The sequence below is a fragment of the Bos indicus genome, chromosome 26 (genome assembly GCF_029378745.1).
Source record: "Bos indicus isolate NIAB-ARS_2022 breed Sahiwal x Tharparkar chromosome 26, NIAB-ARS_B.indTharparkar_mat_pri_1.0, whole genome shotgun sequence".
Lineage (NCBI taxonomy): Eukaryota > Metazoa > Chordata > Mammalia > Artiodactyla > Bovidae > Bos > Bos indicus.
This window is the reverse complement of record NC_091785.1, coordinates 21,607,608-21,628,289: the sequence shown is the minus strand read 5'-3', so window position 1 is coordinate 21,628,289 and position 20,682 is coordinate 21,607,608. Positions and strand designations below refer to the sequence as shown.

Here is a 20,682-nt window from a genome sequence, read left to right as displayed (position 1 = left end):
CTCTCTGGCCCTCCTCTTGGCCCTCTGGCCTCCTCCTCTACTCCTCTTCTGCTTCTCCCTGATCAGAGAGGATTTCCTGAGATCAGTGCTCGTTTTTACTCCAGATTTCTGCCTGTGGGGGATCATCCTGAGGGGACTGGCCTGGGTCTTTCATGCCCCAATCCCAGATGTGTTCTCTGGGAAGGAAGTATGTGAGGACCAGGCCTCAGCTGCTTGGGTTCTGGGCTGTGAGTTCAAAGCTGGGGCTCTGGGGAGCAAAGGAAGAGTCTGGATCAGGGTGAAGTGAGGTTCAGCTTGTGCTAATGTCAGTGCATCTGAGAGTCTCCTCCCCATCCAGGGTCAAGGCTCAGCCTGGCTCTGTCTGCCCCCTTCCTTCCACTGGCAAACACTCTCCCCTGCACAGGAGGAGAGAAGGGAGTGGGGAAGCAATACCCCAGGTGACAATCTGGGCCGGGAGATGCTACCCCATCCTCCCAACCCCGAGTGTGACAAGGTATCTGATCAGGGCACTGGGTGTCCCTAACTGCTTACGAAATCAGACTGTGGCCTCCTCCCATCTCAGTCGCTAAACAGGACACATTCCTAGAGCGTCTGTGTGTGTGCGCACAGAGATGGGCTGAAGGAACAGATGGGCGCACACCCCTCCAGGACACACACGAGTGCACATATACGTGTCGCATGTATGCCACCCTGTATGGATTCTGCCCAGGCTGACTCACAGCCCTACCCCTGGCAACCGTCACAACACCTGGGAGGTTAGGGACTGTTTGGGTGCCCAGGGCCAAGCCCGAGACAGTCCCCCTTGAGCGCATAGCCTTTCTGCCCTCTCGCTGGGAGGTGCAGGCAGGAGGCTAGGGGCCCTGGGGCCCAGGAGATGGGGCAAGGGGGCCTTTCAGAGTCAACCTAGCCAGGGGTTGGGGGCAGGGCCCTGGGGGAGCACACACAATGGCTGGAGGTTGGAGGGTCTGAAACTGGAGACTTTAATAAAAGCCACTGACAGCAAATAAAGCTGCCAGGGGAGTCCCATTACCCACAACAAGGACCCTTTGTGAGCTGAGCAGTGCTGAACTGACCCTTCTCCACCAGCCTGGCCCCATACCCACCCACCTCGGCCCCATCGCCCTGCTAGTGGGCTCCTTAGCCCCCTCCCCAGCCCAGCAGGACTCAGCTCAGGGGCTCTCCAATGCTAAAGGAACCCAAACAATGTGTCACAGACTGAAAATCCTCCTCTCTGTCTAACCCTAATTTCTCTACTTTCTCATGCTATTAGCCTTTGGTTGTTTTGTCCTCTTAACAAGCATCCAGTAGGTCTGCTGCAGGAGCGTGCATGTATGGTGCTAAGTCGCTTAGTCGTGTCCGACTCTGTGTGACCCTGTGGACTGTAGCCCGCCAGGCTTCTCTGGCCCTGGGATTCTCCAGGCAAGAATACTGGAGTGGGTTGCCATGCCCTCCTCCAGGGGATCTTCCTGACCCAGGGATCAAACCCATATCTCCTATGCCTCCTGCATTGGCAGGCGGGTTCTTTACCACCAGTGCCACCTGGGAAGACCCTGCGGCAGGAGCACCTTCTGTTAAATGAGAGGGAAAACTGAGCTGGGACATGGGATTCACCCGCCTTGGTCCAGAGGTGGGACAGAGGATGGAAATTCATGGCTATCCTAACCCTGATACACATCCTGCTGCAGTCCTTAATCCTGAGACTACCCTGACCCTCGTGACCCAGTGCCGACCCCAGCACTGTGGTAGATCAGCAGGGCCACTGAACCAGGGGTCAGGAAGACCTGTATTGAGTCCTGGGACTGGTACCTATGAGCTGTGTGAGCAAATCATTTCTCCTCCTGAGCCTCAGTTTCCTCATCTTAAAATTAGGCTGATTTAAAAGGGCTCCATGGGCATAACACATAAAATCTTTAAAGCACCCCACTAATTGGGGTCATTATAACCACTTGCCTCACCCTCAGTGGGGAACCAAATTATGACCTGAACATCGATCTTCACAGATTCTGGGTCCTGCACTGATACCCATACTGGCAACAATATTAAGGACATAGGAAGCTTGATGAATAGCTGTTACGTGAAAAATTGAAGAAAGGGATGGAACGTAGTCTAATCTCTGATATCAGGCAAGAAGCTGGCCTGGTCAGTGGAGAGTTTGGGGGAGTCAGCTGGGGAATAGAGAAAGTCGGGTCGGACCATTGACCTGGAGTTGGGGAGACTTTGGGGGAATCAGGAAAAGCTTGTTCAGGGCCATTGGGGGGCTCTGAAGCAGAGTTGGGGATGTGCAGAGGGCAAGTCTGAGGTTGGATGCTAAGGCAAGACTTGGAAAAGGGGGGCCACCCTGGGATTTGAGGTTGCAGCTGTAAGGGTGAGGTGGGGCCCCAGCACGAAATTGGAAGGTGGGGGTCCAGCCAACATAAGTCTCTGGGGTCTGGCAGGAGGGGATTCTGGTGCTGGGCGGGGAGGGGGATTAGGAGGCGCTCTCAATTGCCTTAATGGGCTCTAAGAGGCGGGATCCTATTACAGCTCGGGGTGCCCCGGGGTGCCTTGCTGGGAAGACAAGCTAATCTGCCATGCAAATTAAATCCTGCCTCAAGACGCAAGGCCTGCTTAATGTGATCCATTACACAGTTTACTTGTTTATATCTAATATTGGAACAGGCAGCCCGGGCGGGCGGCAGCGGCAGGCGGAGCGGCCCAAAAGCAGGAGAGTAAATTACCAGCAAAATGAGCTTTTCCATCCTCAGCCGCCGCCGCCCGCGCCTCCGCGGCTCTCCGCGTCCTGGGCGCCCCCTCCCGCCGCCCGCCCGCAGCGTCCCCTCGCTCTCCCGGCTGTCCCGCGCTCTCTGGGTGGGTCTTCAGGGCTCGCTCTTCTCTTTGTCTTTCTCTCTCTGTTCTTTGGCCGGAGTCTCTGCCTCTCTCTGTGACCTCGTCTTCTTATCTCCCAGTCTCTGTCTCAGGCTCAGTCTTCTCAGTCTTTTTGGCTGTTTCTTGCTCTGGGGCTTGGGTTTCTATTGCTCACCTGGGCTTTTCTCCTCCTGCAAGAGGGTCAGGGACCCGGAGAGCCCCAGGAGGCTTCAGAATGCAGTGTGGATGCAGGGGATGGCGAGCCCAGGCCCGGGATACCCATAGTGTACACACCTGCTGAAAGAGGCCAGGCCTTGGAACGCCTGGCTTGGGACTCAGTGGCCACAGAGTTACTGTTTTAGTGGCAACTCTGATCCTGGTTTCGAGGGCCTTGAGATGTGTATATAGGAAGTGTCTTTGTGACCTCGTTTGTGTGTGTGTGGCCATGTGCATCTGTGAGCGGCTGTGGATGGGACCCGCCTCCATGGGCCTGTGAGCCTGCATTTAAGATAGTGTTTGAATAATCCCTGGGAGAGGTTCCCACCCTCTGTCCCACAAAGGTTTCAGTGGGTCCTCCCTTCTTTCACCAGGTCAGCCTCAAAGGGGACGTGAGGCTTCCTTCCCCTTCCTCACACTTTATGGCCTTCAGGCCACTCTCTTTCCAGTTCCCTGAACTGCCATGAGGCTTTCAATGCCCCAGGATCACCCAAATGTCCACCATGGGAGTTCCTTGGGTCTAATGCTTTGTCCTGCTTCATCTCTGTCCAGCTTCTTATGCTCCCTCTGGCCTGTACCCCTCTGTGGAGCCACCACCCATCTGGCTGGACATCAGTGAGGCTCAAACCTGTACTTCCAGGAGGGTCAGAGGCCAAAACAGAGCCAGAGGCGGACAGAAGAGACTGAGAGATGAGAGAGACAAAAACTAACACAGAAGTTGAGAGAGACAAACAGAACACTGAGTCAGAGGTGAAAAGAAGTGCTGGATAAGGAAGGGCCATAGACAGGGGTCAGGCCACAGGAAGGCAGAAGAGGGTAGGAGGGGTCCCACAGAGGCCAACCACCTGGTACTAAGGGGCCATCCCAGCCTGGCAGGCTACAGTCCATGGGTCACAAGAGTTGGACACGACTTAGTAACTAAATCATCACCCAGACTCTGAAGCTGTTTGGGGCTGGAGGGGTATGGGAAGAGAGGCTGCCCAGCCTCTGGACTTGATGGGGCACCTGCCCTGAGGCCTCCTGCTAAGGAGGAGACATGAGTAACTCGTCTAAGCCTCTGGACCCCTGGTCTGTGACTTTGGTCCCAAGAGGAGGCAGCTCTCTCTGCAAGGGTCTGAGAGCCTCAGGCCCCAGGGAAGACAGGGGGCAGAGGGAGAGGAAGCTCCCACAGCCGCTGATGTGCACAGCTGCTGCTTTCGTGCCCTCCCCTGCTCACACGCTTTGCTCACATGTGCCACGTGCCAGACTGGAGGCTTGCCAATGAGGCTCCCCTGGCCCTGGTCCATGCTTCCTGTACCAGGGACCCAACCACACTGTTTATGCCCAGGACTCCTGACTGCCTCACCTCTTGCTTCCCAAGGGCCTTGCCCCTTCCCAGGCCAGTGGGTGGGTGGTCCTAACCCTAACTCTCCCTTCCTCAAGAACCCTGGAGTCCCCAGCTTTCCAACTTCCAGGCACATGTCTTCTTGTCCCTGACCCTTGGCTCAGATCTGTGGGGGGGAATCCTGACGGGTGGAGGAGGTAGGAGGGAAGGTGTGAGTCTGTATGTCTGTGTGGAACGGGGGCTGTTTAGATAAACAGATGGCAACAAATGGCATAAAATTATATACCCATAATGTCAGTTCATAACATTTTGTTCGACATACTTGATTTAATCGCTTAGCTGACGATTTGGCTTTTGGGCCCATATGGTGGGGAATGAAGCTGCGTGGCACCCGCTCCAATCTGGCTCTTTTATCACCGAGGCTGGGGGGGTGGAGATGGGGGGGTGAGAAGCGGGGAGGAGAAGGGATGCAGATGGAAAGAGAATGAGCTGACAGGAGGGGGGCCAGGGAGGGGTTGACTATAGGGACTGGAGAGGGCCGGACCCTGGCTGGGCAGGGAAGGCTGTCTGGAGACAGGGTGGGTCAGCCCTGAGTCAGGGGGGATGGATGGGACTGGCGCAAGGAATCCAGGCCCCATGAGTGACCTCACTGGACTCTCTAGGGTGATGGCCACAGATCTGCCTCCATGAGCCTGGGAGCCTGTGACTGTCTTTTCTTTTCAAATCTGAGACCCAGACATCCAGCTCCCAATCTTTGGGGATATTCCCATTGCTTTTGCCAAACTGAGTAATCTGTGTGTGTGTATATATGTGAGTGCATGTGTGCCCACCCACTTATGGGTATGAGTGAGGGGCCTGGGCGATGGTGAGATCCCTTGTGTGATGAATTATGTCTGTGTGGATTGCTTGATTTGCTCTCGGAGCCACTGGGAGGGGTTGAATGAGTGTTGGTGGCTGTCTGTGATAGGGTATGTGGCAGTGAGTGGGGGTATGACACTTTAGGTCAGCCTGGGGCTTGTGACCTGTGGACACATGAGTGCTTGAGGGTATGTAGGAGGGATGATGGGTGATGGCAGGGGGATGAGTGTGGGTGTGGCACTGATCTGTGGGGTTGAGGGTTGTGTGGGGTGTGACTGTGTGAATGGTTCAGAGGGGCTGTGGCACGTAATAGGCGCTCAAATAGTGTTGCTGACTTTGTCCATCCAGACACCTTGCAGTGCTTGGCTCTGAGTGTGAATGCTGGGCTAGGGAATGGTGTGAGTGTGAGTGCGTGTGTGTGTGTGTGTGTGTGTGTGTGTGTGTTTGTGTGTGGCTATTCCTACTCCCTGCTCCACTGTGACTGCCCCTTCAGGGGACCCACCCTGTACTCTCTGCACACAGAAGTCAGGCACCTGCAGGGAGTGCTGCTCTCGAGTCCTTGGTCGCCTGGACTCCAGCTAGCACTCAGAGAAGAGAACTAGGCACTTCCCCAGACTGATGGCTGGTCAGCCCCACATTCGCCCAGTCCACCCCCTCCCGGTCTCGGAACTGTGCCAGGCCCCCCAAGCACCTCGAATCTGGGTCCAAATCCGCGCCCATCACTCACGTTGCAGCCTCATCTGCCCCCTGCTGCGTGCCGCCCGCCAGCCTGTTGGCTCAGGAATGGGGGTGGGGAGTCTGCTTAAGATAAGGGGGCATCTGCAGGGGAGTTGGGAGCCTGCTGTCTTCTCCCCGGTCCCTGGGACCCTGTCCCCCAGCTTCAGCCTTGTCGATGTGAGCCCAGAGGCTTCCGGGCTGCACTTGGGGTCTTGCTGCCCCCCTGCCCATCCTGTGTCTCTACTGCAGTCTCTCTTTGTCTCTTCCCCTTTGTGCCTTCATAAGGACCACCCTCCCTCTCCCCCTTTCCCTGTCTCTGCCTTTCTTTCACATCCTGCTCCCCTCTGCCCACTGCTTTCCTCTCCTTGTGCCTCTGGGGGTTTCTAAAGGTGGTCATCAGGCTGGGCCGGAGCTGAGGTCAAGGTCTCCAGGAATTTCCTCCCTAGTTGGGAAATTCTGTTACCACCGTACCCTTCAGCAAGGAGACAGGGGTCCTGGCTGGTAGTAGTCGCAGGTACTTAGGTCTGTGACAGGGCCCTATGGCCAGGCAAGCTTACTGTTCTTCCTGTCTCTGAGATTAAGTGCCTCCAACACCCTACTTCCCACAGAATGCTGTGGCTGGACCAAACCCTCACCTCCGTCTCAGGTCATTTGGTCATTCTTTCGTTCAACAATCAGAGGGCACGTATGATCTGCTAAGCATTATGCCAGCCAACCTGAGGGACAGACCCTTGAGGGAGGGAGGACTTGAGGGAGACAGGTGTGCAAACAGATCAAGATTCTGGTTTTCCAGGGGGTGGGAGAGAGGGCCCAGTGAGGGCCAAAGAAGGCTGAAAATTCTATGGGTAGGGTGTGGAAGCCTGGGGAGAATCATAGAGAAGGGGGCTTTTTGCTGCACTCAAAATATTTTCTCTTTACAAAAATAATCTTGCTCAATGCAGAATGCTGAGAGAGCACAAGAAAGTTCAAAGGAAAACAAAAACAAAATAGAGCCTCTGAAGAAAACTGTGGAGGGTCTTACACAATGATTGAGTTTTACCTAGTGAATAGTAGGTGGTGATGGGGAAACTGGGGGTGGTGTTGGAGAAGGGCATTCCGGGCAGGGGTGGGGCATGAGTCCAGGCACCCTGGCATAAATTCATGAAGCTTGATAGCTGTGGGAGGAAGGGTTCTGCAGGCTGGCTGAGAGGCCTGGCCCTTGTTCGATAGAGGGGCCACCCTGGAGAACAGGGAGCAAGTGACTGGTGCCATCCTATTTTCCAAGTTAGGATAGTTATTCTGGAGGATGGATTGAGGTGGTTGAGGCTTGAAGCAGGGAGATGAATTAGGAAATCAGTGCAAGAGAGACAATGAGAAGTCATGACTGGGTTATTACAGTGGGAGAGGAAACCATTGGGAAGGCAGAATGAATAGGACAGGAGACTGGTGCAATGTGGGGGTAGGGGTGAGAGACAGGGAGGAGCCAAGAATGAAGGCCGGGCCCTTGGCTTGGTCACTAGTGTGGCTGGTGGTGCCATTCATTAGGAAGGGAAACTCAGAAGAGGGGCAGGATCAGCGTGGGGGTCGGGGGTGGGGGGGCTGAGTGTGAGATGGAAATAACCAGATAGAAATGTTCAGTTGACAGTGGAATACAAAGGTCTAGAGCTTGGGGGGGTACATTTGGAAGTCACTGTTCATTTCTACATATTAATCAAGTATTTACTGAGTGTGATATTATAGATTGGGCTGGGGATGTGGTGGTGAGTGAGGCAGGCTGTGCTCCTCCCTGGTGGGGCTCACAGCCATCATTGGAGAGGTGGTCACTGCAGCCATGAGTGTGGATGAACTTCCCAGAGGAAGAAGAGAGGAAAGAGTCAGCATCACAGGGTTGGAAGAGCAGTGGCCATGGAACCACGGTCTCTGTCTCCCTCAAATCCTGGAAGTTCGTCCAGGACGCTTGTTCCATTTTCTTCCTAGATAAGCTTTGCTTGGATGTCGCCTGCGGTCCCCAGCTCTCCCGGCTTGCTCCCTGCCAGTGAGCCCATGGACACACACACGTGTGTGTGAAGCAGCCAGGCTCCCTGTGTCTGCCCTGCTTCCACATATCGGGTCATGGAAGATCAGCCCAACAGACTCCAGTTCTAGCTGACATGTCAATCCTCTTTCAGCTCCCGACTTTGTTTGAAAGACAATGAGACTCCAAACCCCTTCTTGATCTGGCCTCTGCCCAGGTACCCCGACTCAACTCCAGCCCAACCTCCAGAAGCTCCAATGGCTATCTTCCCAAACTAACTCCCAACCTCTGGTCAGCCCTTGCTCTCCCCACCTCCAAGCCTGGAACATGCTCTTTCTCTGACACCATCTCCCTCTTTCATCCAGCCAGGTCAGCTAACTCTTAGTTACCCAGCTCAAGTGTCTCCCAACTGAGGGCTTTTCCTCTCTGTCAGAGCCCTCTGAGGGTCCCTGTCATGAGCTTCTCTTTATGAAGAGCTTATTAGCTCTGTAGTGATTTGTCTATTTGCTTGTCTGTCTCTAACTCTATGTAAGGAGATGCTTTAAGGTAAGGCTTGTTTTTTGTTCATGTTTATAGTCCCAGTGACTAGTGCAGGTGCTCAAAATTATAGGCTGTGCATATTGAAGGTGGGCTGATGTTGAGATAGGGCTGGGGTTGGAGGTGGGGCATGTTGAGATAGGGCTGGGGTTGGAGGTGGGGCTGGGTGTTGAGGGGAGGTGGGCTTGGGCATACGGGTAGGGCCGGTGGGGGTAGGACAGAATATTGAAGGAGGGGCTGGGTGTTAGAGGTGGAATGGGTGGGTGCAAGAGAAAGGGTGGTTGTTGAGGTAGGGCTGTGTTGAAGGTGGGCTAGGTGCTAGAGGTGGGGTGGTGTTTGTGTAGTGCTGTTTGGGGTCTGGAGGGACGATAGTAAAGCAGTGTTGAGTGGTGAATAGGCAACTGGGTGTGGGAGAAAGGGGGCTGGGTGTTAAGGGAGATGGATTTGGGAGCACAAGAAGAGCCCCCTGGAGACCTCTTCAGAGTTCTGACTTTTAATGCTGCTGATCCAGCTCTTCCTCGCAACCAGCTTCTCCCCAGAAGGGGAGAAGAAGAAGAGAGGAGACCCGGGGAGAAGAGCCTAAAAGGGTGAAGAAGGATTTTCATTATGAAGTTAATTAGCTTCAGAGCCGCTGCACCTTTCAGGACGAGGAATTAGAGGGATTTAATTGCTTTATCAGCCTTCCCTTTGATTTTCAGCAATCAGGCCGATTCCATTTAATTTAACTGCCACAGACGAGGAGAAAATTGATGCGCTCACCTGCCTCCGAGCAGAAAGAGAGAGAGTGGGGAAGAGGGAGAGGGGGAGCCAGAGAGACTGGCGAACAGAGTCTGCAGATTAATGAAAACCAACAGCATTTGCTCGCAACTGGAGATGAAGTGTGCCCTCGAGATGTTTAGAATTGTGTGTGTGGCTGTGTGATTGTGTGCGCACGACCGTGTGGGAGTGTTTGTGACTCTGAGTAACTTGGTTGATGTGGAGGTAGGAATGCGGGTGAATGTTGGTACTTGGCTGTAGGTGAGTGACAGCAGAGGTGTGTGACAGACTCTTGAAGACTCCTCATACATGAAGAACAGCAGTGTGCACACGGATGATTGTGTCTGCTGTGTAGCCACGAATGGTGACTACCTGTGTGTCACTCATAGGTAAGAATTTCGCTGTTTGTAAAGTGCACACCTATTAGTTCATTTCTTCAGCAAGCACTCAGTGAATCCCTGCTTAGAGCCAGATGCAGTGCTGTGGGGCAAAGATGACGAAGATAGGGTCCCTGGCTTAGGATTCATAGTCCAACAGAGAAGACGGATGAGTAAATAAATGTCATAGTATTGTGCTCCATGGCTTGCTCTGGGAGCACTGTTCTGGAAGGCCTCCCGGAAGAGGTGACTTAAAAGACAAGGAAGTTTCCAAGAGGAGGAGGGATTGATGGAGTTGTGGTGTAAGAAGGGCATTCACCCAGAGGGAACAGTGTATGGCGCGTAAGGAAAGGTGGGCTTCCCAGGAGGGCAGACCCCAGAGCAAGAAGGATTTTGGGTCAGACTAAGAGATGGACTTTTCCTATAGGGTACTGAGTGGGAAGTAACCCTGCCAGATATGTGTATTAGAAAGGCTTTGACAGAGGATGGATTAGCAAAAGCAAGAGCCAGAAGTCAGGAAGCTAGTAACAACCATTGCAAGATCCAGGGGTGAGACTGTGAGGTCAGAGGGAAGGTGGAAGAAAGAATGGATTAGATGGAACGGGCAGAATTTGGGGAGAGGGATAGGGCAGAAAGTATTGAAAATTTATAAGCATCTTAGTAGTAGGTGATTACATAATGGGAGATATTAGAGGAAGAGCAAGTTGGGAGATAAAGTCTTGAATATGTACGGTTTGAGATGAAACTGAATATCCAGGTTCAGGTATACAGCAGGCAGCTGGATATGAGTCTGAAAGCTCAGCAGAGACTTCTAGCCTAGAGACAAAATGAAAAGAGCCATCAGCATGTGCGGGTAGAAAATAATGCCATAGGAATGGATGCGACTAGCCAGGGGAGGTATGGAGATCAAGAAAAGAAAAGGGTCAAGGGCAAAATCCTGGAGATCACTCATGTGAGTGAGACTGGAGGAAGAAACAGAATCAGGGAAAGATGATGAAGAATCAGGCAAAATTGAGAGAAAGTTAGAAAAGAGGAGAACATTGAGAGGTTGAGTTTGGTTTTGGAAACATTGAATTTGAGCTTTGCTATGAGACATCCATGTGGAGGTGTCCAGGGGACAGGATTTAGGACTCAGAGCTCTCAGCATGAGTGAAAGCTTGGGGCTGTGAAAGTTCATGATGGAACCTGGTACGGCTGACATATAGGATGAATGGATGTAGAAGACAATGAGATTGGAGAAGAGTTGGAGTATATAGGGTTGTGAATAGCAGCTTATAGGTTAGTACTTTAATCTGAGGGCACGAGTTTTTGACTGTTTTGAGTAAGGCAGATGACTTAATCAAATGTTCATTTGATAAATATCATTCTATATTTAGAGGCAGATGACTTGATCAAATGTTCATTTGATATATATCATTCTATATCTAGAGATTTCCCCTTCAAATCAGAGCTTGAGACAAAGACTTTATTTGGGAGATGATCCCAGGGAGGAGTAGTGGAGGAGTGGGAAGGGTGAGACAGAACAAAGCTGGTGGCCATTGTGGGTAACTGGGGCCCAATCCTTGGCCCCCTCAGTAATCATGTAGAATGTATGTCAGAATTGTCCCTCTAAAGCATAGGAAGCTGAGTGTTTATATACTGACTGGTTGAAGGTTGCCCTCTGGGCCATTACATTCCCTTTCTTAGGCAAGCTGCACTGAAATCAGAAGTGGGCTGAGAAAAGGAGTTGCTCAAAGTAATAAAAGCATCTGCTATTTTCTGACAGTCACTTGGGAGATGGATTAAAGAGAGAGAGGTGAGAGATAGAGATACCAGTGAGATGACTGTCATATTCAGACAATTCGAGATGAAGAATGTAGGTAGGAACTGATGGAAGGATCATTTTAGAAGCATAAAATTAATGGGATTTGAAGATAGGGCATTTGGGGTTTGTGGTAGGTAGAATAAGGGCCCCTCAATATCCATATCCTAATCCCAAGAACTGGTGAATATGTTGTGTTACATGGCAGGGAGAAGTAAGGTTGCAGATGGAATTAAAGTTGATAATCAGGTCCAAGAGATTATTTTACATTATCTAAGTGGCCCAGTGTACTCACAACGGCCTTTGAAAGTGAAAGGAAAGCAGGAAAGTCAGAGAGTAGCTATGCTACTGGTTTTGAAGATGGAGAAAGGAGCTATTAGCCAAGGAATGTACACAGCCTCCAGAAGTTGGAAAAGTCAAGGGAACAGATTCTCCCCTACAACCTTCAAGAAGGAATGCAGCCTTGCCAACACCTTGATTTGAATGCAGTGAGACCCCTTTTAGACTTCTGATCTCCAGACCTGAAAGATATTATTGTTTGAAGCTGAGCTTGTGGTAATTTGTTAAAGCCACGACAGAAAACTTATTAGTTTAATAAAGGGTCCAAGAAAGAGGACTCTCAAATGATTCCAAGATTTCTAGCTTGGGCTAGATAGGGAGGAATTCACTGAGAAAGGGAAGAGAAGTAAATCTGGGCAAAAAGCTTCTGAGCTATTTTAACCATGCTTTGTGTAGCTAGAGAGACGTCCATGTGGAGCTACACCTATGGAATATGAAACCAGAGTAGGAAAGAGTGAGGGTAAGAACTCTCCATCAGTGCAGTGCCATTTAAAGCTGTGGAAGCAGATGAAGTTACCTAGCAGAGGATGAGGACAGAACCTTGGGGAAATGCCAGTGAGTTGGAGTTGATGGTGTTGTTGCTGATGTTGTCGGTCTGTTGATTTTTGTTTCCTCTTCTTTTATTTTAATAATTTTATATTTTTATATTTTGGCTGTGATGGGTCTTTATCATTACTTGGGCTTTTCTCTTTGTCACGGCAAGCAGGGGCAACTCTCTAGTTGCAGTGCATGGGCTTCTTTTTGCGGTGGCTTCTCTTATTGCTGAGCATGGGCTCTAGGGCATGGGCGTCGGTAGTTGCAACTTCCAGGCTCTAGAGCACAGACTCAGCAGTTGTGGCGCACAGGCTTAGTTGCTCCTCGGCATGTGGGATCTTCCCGGATCAGGGATTGAACCCTTATCTTCTGCATTGGCAGGTGGATTCTTTACCACTGAGTCACCAGGGAAGCCCAATCTCCGTTTCCTCTTTTTTTTTTTTTTTAAATTTTTATTTATTATTATTATTTTTTACTTTACAATATTGTATTGGTTTTGCCATACATCAACATGCATCCGCCACTGGTGTACACGTGTTCCCCATCCTCCCACCCTCCCATCTCCCTCCCCATACCATCCCTCTGGGTCATCCCAGTGCACCAGCCCCAAGCTTCCTGCATCGAACCTGGACTGGCGATTCATTCCCTCTTAATGAACTGTTTGATTTCCAGTGTTAGTTTGGTGGCTTCTACTCTCAATCCTTCACTGTCCCCCACCTTCCCTAGTCCCTTTCTCAGGAGGTGGCCTGCTGGGCTGCTCTGTACTGTTGTACAGGTTGTACATTGCACAACTCTAAGGACGTCATTCACCAGACTTTGGTATGAATATGGTGCCCTCCTAGAGTTGTCAGTGTACAACCTTGCCAACAGTCCATGAAGGCTTCATCAGCCTGTTTAGAGAGATAAGGAAAGAGACTCTTCCTAGCCTCTGACTATATATCCAGAGTGTCAGCCTTGGCTTGAATCCAAGATGCAAAAGAGGTCTCAGGAGCAAGGCCCAGACTGAGACTGGGAGCAGCCTCTGGAAGGGATGGGGCCCTGGAGGCAGGCTGTCAGGTGTTCAGGCCTGGGCCTTCTGTCAACCCCCATTCCTTGGGAGGACGGCTCTTCCCTCTTCCCCTGGCACCCCACCCCTGTTGACTGCCTTTTGATTAGAATGTGGGCTCTAACTTGGAATTAACCTGATTAATGTAATGAAGGCAGGGCCGGCTCAGCACCGCCTGGTGATGAGGGGAGATGGATCGGGAGCGAAGGCGCTCAGATGGAGGCGAGGCCGTAATTGCTGCGTTTACTGCTACCTGCCTCGCTGACCCTGCTGTTTAGCCCATTAATGATGATGCACAAACCTCACTTTCCAGAGATAATGACAGAGGATCTCAGGGGAGGGGACAATTGGAAGCAGAGGGAACTGGGGGTATGGGGTCTCAGGAAGACATGGGTCTGAGGATGGCTTCCTGGAGAGGGTGAGAGATGAGGGACATAAGGCACAGAAGTGTATGGGGAGACAGAGGGTGCAAAGGTAAAATCTGGGGGCTTTCTCTAGGCGCCTGCCTCCTTAGGATAGTTTAGGAGAACTGCCTGGAGCAGGGGCTGCTACAGCTGGCAGGGCTCTCTGCCTGGGCGGGAGGCCAACACCGCTGCCTCCCCAACTCAGGAGGACTTCCTGAAGAAGGGGCCTTGGGAAGAGGAAAGAAAGCCCAGGGAGCTGGGCAAGGGCTAGCAGTGCCTTTCACCTTGCCTCCAGCACTGGCCTAGGGCAGGGAGGAAAGCATTGTGGGAGGTCAAGCAGAGTCTGAGGGGGCACGGTGTGGGCACATATATGTGCACTCATGTATTCAGCACGAAGAATCTGTGGGTAAGTCAGTGGGAAACCTTATCACCTTGATTAACTCCTTTTGTTTTATTTTTGGCTGCGCTGGGTCTTTGTTGCTGCAGTGGGCTTTCTCTAGTTGTGACAGAGAGGGGGCTACTCTGTAGTTGCAGTTCATGGGCTTTTCATTGCAGTGGCCTCTTTTGTTGTGGAGCCAGGCTCTAGCGCACAAGGACTTCAGTAGTTACAGCACTTGGGCTCAGTAGTTGCAGCTTGGGTGCTCTAGAGCACGGGCTCAGTAGTTGCCATGCCCAGGCTTAGTTGCTCTGCAGCCTTTGGGATCTTCCCCTGGACCAGGGATTGAACCCATATTCCCTGCACTGGCAGGTGGATTCCTAACCACTGGACCACCAGGGAAGTCTCTGATTAAACTCCTTGATGCCTCGAAGAAGATGAAACATGTGTTCCTGATCTTATATGCTGCCTTTCCATGTACTTTATCCTTATCCATCCATGTACTTCATTCATTCCTTCAAGACAGTTCAAGGATTGTACTGGTTCTGCTGCAAACCTGCTGACCCCACTGGGCCCTTTCCCCTTCTGGCCTCAGTTGGCAACTCTGTAAATGAGGGGCTGGAGCAGGGGATTAGCCCTGATGTGTGGTGCAGGGGTCCAGCCTCTCTTTACTGACACCTGTAGTCTGCCTGGGACTCCCAGTGGGTGGAGGGCCCTCTCAGAGGAGCCCTGAGACAGTGGGAAGCTTCCCTGCGTCTGCTGGACCCCGCTGGGGCTCCTACACCTATGTCCTAGCTTTCTAGTAGTTGCTTTGAATTTAGTAGTGGCTTTGAGAACCCACATTAAGCTCATCAACAGCAACTCCCTGGTTACTCTCACATGTTGTTGTTTGTTCGCTAAGTCATGTCTGACCCTTTTGTGACCCCAGGGACTTGTAGCCCACCAGGCCCCTCTGTTTGTGGGATTTCCTAGGCAAGAATACTAGAGTGAGTTGCCATTTCCTTTTCCAGGGGATCTTCCTGACCCAGAGACCGAATCTGAATCTCCTGCTTGGCAGGCGATTGTTTACCACTGTGCCACCGGGGAAGCCCTGTTCTCATATGAGCAGCTGACAAACTCTGTCTTGGGGCACTGGGGTGATCGATTTGTGACACAAATCCAGACTTTGTATTTATCCCTTAAATTACATTATGTTAATTTTGATCCATTACTCCAAGCTGTCTCTGAGACCCTAATTTTTTCCTCTACCATTTAACAAATTTTATATCTTCTGATAATCGGATGAGCTTGGAGGTCATTAACAAAAACAGAGAATAGGAGGGCCAATAATGCAGTCATGGGAGCAAGCTCTGGCAAATTCTTTTCAACCTTACAGCATCTCCTTTTTCCTTTCCTTTCTCCATTTTGACCACTGGTTCTCGGTGAACCTACCCTGGTTTTTCTGTGCACAGATGTTCTCTGTTTAGTGCTCATGCACTGTGAGTGATGCATTTTCCAGCCAGAGTGCAAACCCCATGAAGACAAGAACCACAATTTCCCTGTTTGTCATGGAATCACCAGTGTCTGGCTCTCTTTCTGAGACTTAGAGGGTGCTTACTATAGAGTCATTGAGAGACTTAACGACGTAAATGACTCCTCTGACAGAAATGAGGGTGGTACTGGTATTAGGGTAGGACAATTATGGTACAGTTGTGCAAAATGTTGGGAACATAATATGTGTATGGGGCTTCCCGGGTGACTCACTGGTAAAGAATCAACCTGCCAATGCAGGAGACGCAGGTTGGATCCCTAAGTCAGGAAAGTCCCCTGGAGGAGGAAATAGTGACCCACTCCAGTATTCTTGCCTAAGAAATTGCATGTACAGGAGAGCCTGGCAGGCTGCAGTCAAGGGGTGGTAAGATTCAGACACAACTGGGCCACTGAGCACACACACATACACTGTGTACTCAGACCCCCACCTTCCAGCCTCTGCCACTAAGCCTTTGGTGTGAACGGGTAGAGAGGAGAGGGATATTTGGTGGAAAATTTTAAGCAAGAACTCTGGAGTACTTCTAAAGAGAGAGAGAGTGTGTATGGAAAGTGGGGAAAGAGTGCAAGTGAGCATGCTTTGGGGTTGGGTAGATTTGGCTTTGAATTTTTTTTGTTCATTAGCTGAATAATGGAAGGTGATTGCTTATCATTTTAGAGCCTCCATTTTTCATCTGTAAAATGAGCCTAATAATATCTATCCCCCTCAGTTATTGTGAGGAGTAAACACAATGACAAAGTCCCTTAGTCCCCGGCTGAGGCTCAGCTCTGTGCCAGTGAGCAGGAGCCCCACCTCCTCTCCCCTCCCCTCCTTCTTCATTATAATGGAGATTGAAACTTTCAGGGAGAAAGAGACAAGAGAGTGTGAGGAATGTTATTTGTGCTCCAAAATTAGTATTTTCTGCACAATTACCTGGGAATTCAACTTTAGTCTGGGAAGTCAACTTTGAAACTTTTTTTAAAAAAGCTGTTTCCCCTCATTATATGGATTCAGTTCAGTTCAGTCACTCAGTTGTGTCTGACTCTTTGTGACTCCATGGACTGCAGCATGCCAGGCTTCCCTGTCCATCACCAACTCCCAGAGGTTGCTCAAAATCATGTCCATCGAGTCGGTGATGCCATCCAACCATCTCATCCTCTGTCGTCCCCTTCTCCTCCTGCCTTCAATCCCTGCCAGCATCAGGATATTTTCCAATGAGTCAGTTCTTCGCATCAGGTGGCCAAAGTATTGGAGTTTCAATTTCAGCATCACTCCTACCAATGAATATTCAGGATTGATTTCCTTTAGAATTGTCTGGTTTGATCTTCTTGCTGTCCAAGGGACTCTCAAGAGTCTTATCCAATGCCACAGTTAAAAAGCATCAATTCTTCGGTGCTCAGCTTTCTTTATGGTCCAACTCTCATATCCATACATGACTACTGGAAAAACCATAGCTTTGGCTACACAGACCTTTGTCAGCAAAGTCATGTCTCTGTTTTTTAATATGCTGTCTAGGTTTGTCATAACTTTTCTTCCAAGGAGCAATTGTCTTTTAATTTCTTGGCTGCAGTCACTATCTGCAGTGATTTTGGAGCTCAAGAAAATAAAGTCTGTCACTGTTTCCATTGTTTCCCCATCTATTTGCCATGAAGTGATGAGACTGGATGCCATGATCTTAGTTTTTTGAATGTTGAGTTTTAAGCCAACTTTTTCACTCTCCTCTTTCATTTTCATCAAGAGGCTCTTTAGTTCTTCTTCACTATCTGCCATAAGGGTGGTGTCATCTGCGTTTCTGAGGTTATTGATATTTCTCCCAGCAATCTTGATTCCAGCTTGTCCTTCATCCAACCTGGCATTTCACATGATTTACTTTGCATATAAGTTAAATAAGCAAGGTGACAGTATACAGCCTTGGCATACTCCTTTCCCAATTTGGAACCAGTCCGGTGTTCCATGCCCAGTTCTAACTTGCTTCTTGACCTGCATATGGATTTCTCAGGAGGCAGGTAAGGTGGTCTGGTATTCCCATCTCCTTAAGAATTTTCCACAGTTTGTTGTGATCCACACAGTCAAAGGTTTTAGCATACTCCATGAAGCAGAAGTAGATGTTTTTCTGGAATTCTCTTGCTTTAACATCCATAACCCATTATATGGGCTATGGCTGTTAATTGAAGAAAAACTAGAAAATTCAGATATCCAAAATATAGCATTTAATCCTACCACCCACAAATGTGTGTGTGCTTATGGGGAACATGTTGCACTATTTAGTTTTAAACACATTGACTTGGGGTTGCAGAGGAACTTCCAGGTGGAGGTGTCTGTTAGGCTGATGGACATGTGAAACTGGGAGACAGTGAGCAGAGCTGAAGATAACAGGTTAGGAGTTGTCAGTGTGTCTGTGTGACCTCTGCAGCTGTGGAAAGGGTCACGGTGACTGAGGAGGGGTCGGGTTGACGGCTAAGGGTGGGACCTGGCAGCACCAGCCTGTGAGGGGCAGGTAGAGTTGGAGCAGCCAGTGATTAAGGCTGAGCATCCCCATCAGAGAGGCTGGGAAAAAATCAGGAGTGTGTCATCAGGAAGCTGAGAGAGAAGAGTGGCCCAAGCAGGTGGGAGTGGGCAGCAGTGTGACCTGCTGCAGGGATGTCAGAGAGACCAGTGGGGTTTGCAATGGGAACACATGAAGACTGTGGCTTTGTAAATCAACTATACTCCAATATAAAATAAAAATTAAGAAAAAGACCTTGGTTGAAACAGTTTGCCTAGGATAGTGGGGGTGGAAGACAGGTGATAATGTGATGCTTTTGAGATTCATCCATGTTATAGCCTATATCAGAACTTCATTCCTTTCTATGACCAAGTGACATATTCCATTGTACAGATAAACCACATTATATACCACATTTTGTTTCTCTTTTTGTTGATGAATGGGCATTTTCCCTCTAAATCAGAAATCCATTCATTCAAATGAAACATTCTTTATCAAAATACTAACTTGGAGCCTGTTTTCCATTATTTTAAACGGGAAAAATGGAAACAGGTTGTGTGTCAACTTGAATCTTTCAACAAATTTCCTAAAAAATATAACTCAGTTCAGTTCAGTTGTTCAGTCATGTCCGACTCTTTGTGACCCCATGAATTGCAGCACGCCGGGCCTCCCTGTCCATCACCATCACCTGGAGTTCACTCAAATTCACGTCCATCGAGTCGGTGATGCCATCCAGCCACCTCATCCTCTGTCGTCCCCTTTTCCTCCTGCCCCCAATCCCTCCCAGCATCAGAGTCTTTTCCAATGAGTCAACTCTTCGCATGAGGTGGCCACAGTACTGGAGTTTCAGCTTTAGCATCATTCCTTCCAAAGAACACCCAGAGCTGATCTCCTTTAGAATGAACTGGTTGGATCTCCTTGCAGTCCAAGGGACTCTCAAGAGTCTTCTCCAACAAGACAGTTCAAAAGCATCAATTCTTCAGCTCTCAGCTTTCTTCACAGTCCAACTCTCACATCCATACATGACCACTGGTAAAACCATAGCCTTGACTAGACAGACCTTTGTTGGCAAAGTAATGTCTCTGCTTTTGAATATGCTATCTAGGTTAGTCATAACTTTTCTTCCAAGGAGTAAGTGTCTTTTAATTTCATGGCTGCAGTCACCATCTGCAGTGATTTTGGAGCCAAAAAAAAAAAAAAGTCTGATACTGTTTCCACTGTTTCCCCATCTTTTCGCATGAAGTGATGGGACCAGATGCCATGATCTTCATTTTCTGAATGTTGAGCTTTAAGCCAACTTTTTCACTCTCCTCTTTCACTCTCATCAAAATGTAACTAGATCCCAGTAAATGCCTATACAGAATTAACAAATTATTACATTAGGATGTAAAAAGCTCAGTATATTGCTTCGTGATAACCAAACAAGAATATAGCTGTAATGAATGGTTGCTTTGTTAGCAGTAAGTCTTCTTAGCCTCAGTCACACTCCAGACTCACATCCCATTTGTTGACACTTTTCAAAACATTTACACATGATTCTGATACCCTATCAATTCTATTTGAAATGTAACTTGGGATTTTTCCCATCCATCAATATGTTTAGAATGCCATATTGAGCTTTGGGGATGCAAATACATATATATTTTCCCTCTGTAAACAAAAACTGACAAACATTACTGTGATTGATATACATGGGTTCTCTAAGGTTGGGGTACTAAAAGCCTAATGGTGTTTTTCCGGAAAATATTAATAAGGGAACATTTTCTACAGGATATGCCAACATAGTTAAACAAAAAATCCAAAGTATATGTTCTATATGTACATGTGTGTGTGTAAGTGCATGGAAGAACATACACCAATCTAGTAACAATAAAGAATGGGCAGAGATCTATAGAGATATTTCTCCAAAGAAGACATACAGATGGCCAAGAGGCACATGGAAAGATGATCAACATCACTAATTATTAGAGAAATGCAAATCAAAACTACAATGAGATATCACCTTACACAAGTCAGAATGGCCATCACCAAAAAATCTGCAAACAATGAATGCTGGAGAGGGGGTAGAGAGAAAGGAACCCTCCTACACTGTTGGTAGGAATGAAATTGATACAGCCACCACAGAGAACAGTATGGAGATTCCTTAAAAAACTAAAAATAGAGCTACCATGTTATCAAGTAAGCCCACTTTTTGCCATATATTCAGAGAAAAACATGGTTTGAAAGGATATATGCACCCCAGTGTTCACTGCAGCACTGTTTACAATAGCCAAAACATGAAAGCAACCTAAATGTCCACCAGCAGATGAATGGATAAAGAAGATTTCGTACATATATACAATGGAATATAACCCAGCCATTAAAAAGCATGAAATAATGCCATTTGCAGCAACATGGATGGGCCTAGAGTTTATCATACTAATTGAAGTAAGTTAGTCAGAGAAAGACAAATATCATGTGATATTGCTTATATGCAGAATCTAAAAAAATGATGAAAATGAACTTATTTTCAAAACAGTAACAGACTCAAAGACTTATAGAATGAACTTGGGGTTACAGGGAGGGATAG

At 49.0% G+C, this 20,682-nt stretch overlaps 1 long non-coding RNA gene across 1 annotated transcript in view; it reads left to right on the top strand.

Moving 5' to 3' along the window:
• Positions 1 to 20,682, top strand: part of LOC139179910 (uncharacterized) — a 56,442-nt gene that overhangs the window by 15,615 nt on the left and 20,145 nt on the right. The window lies entirely within an intron of this gene.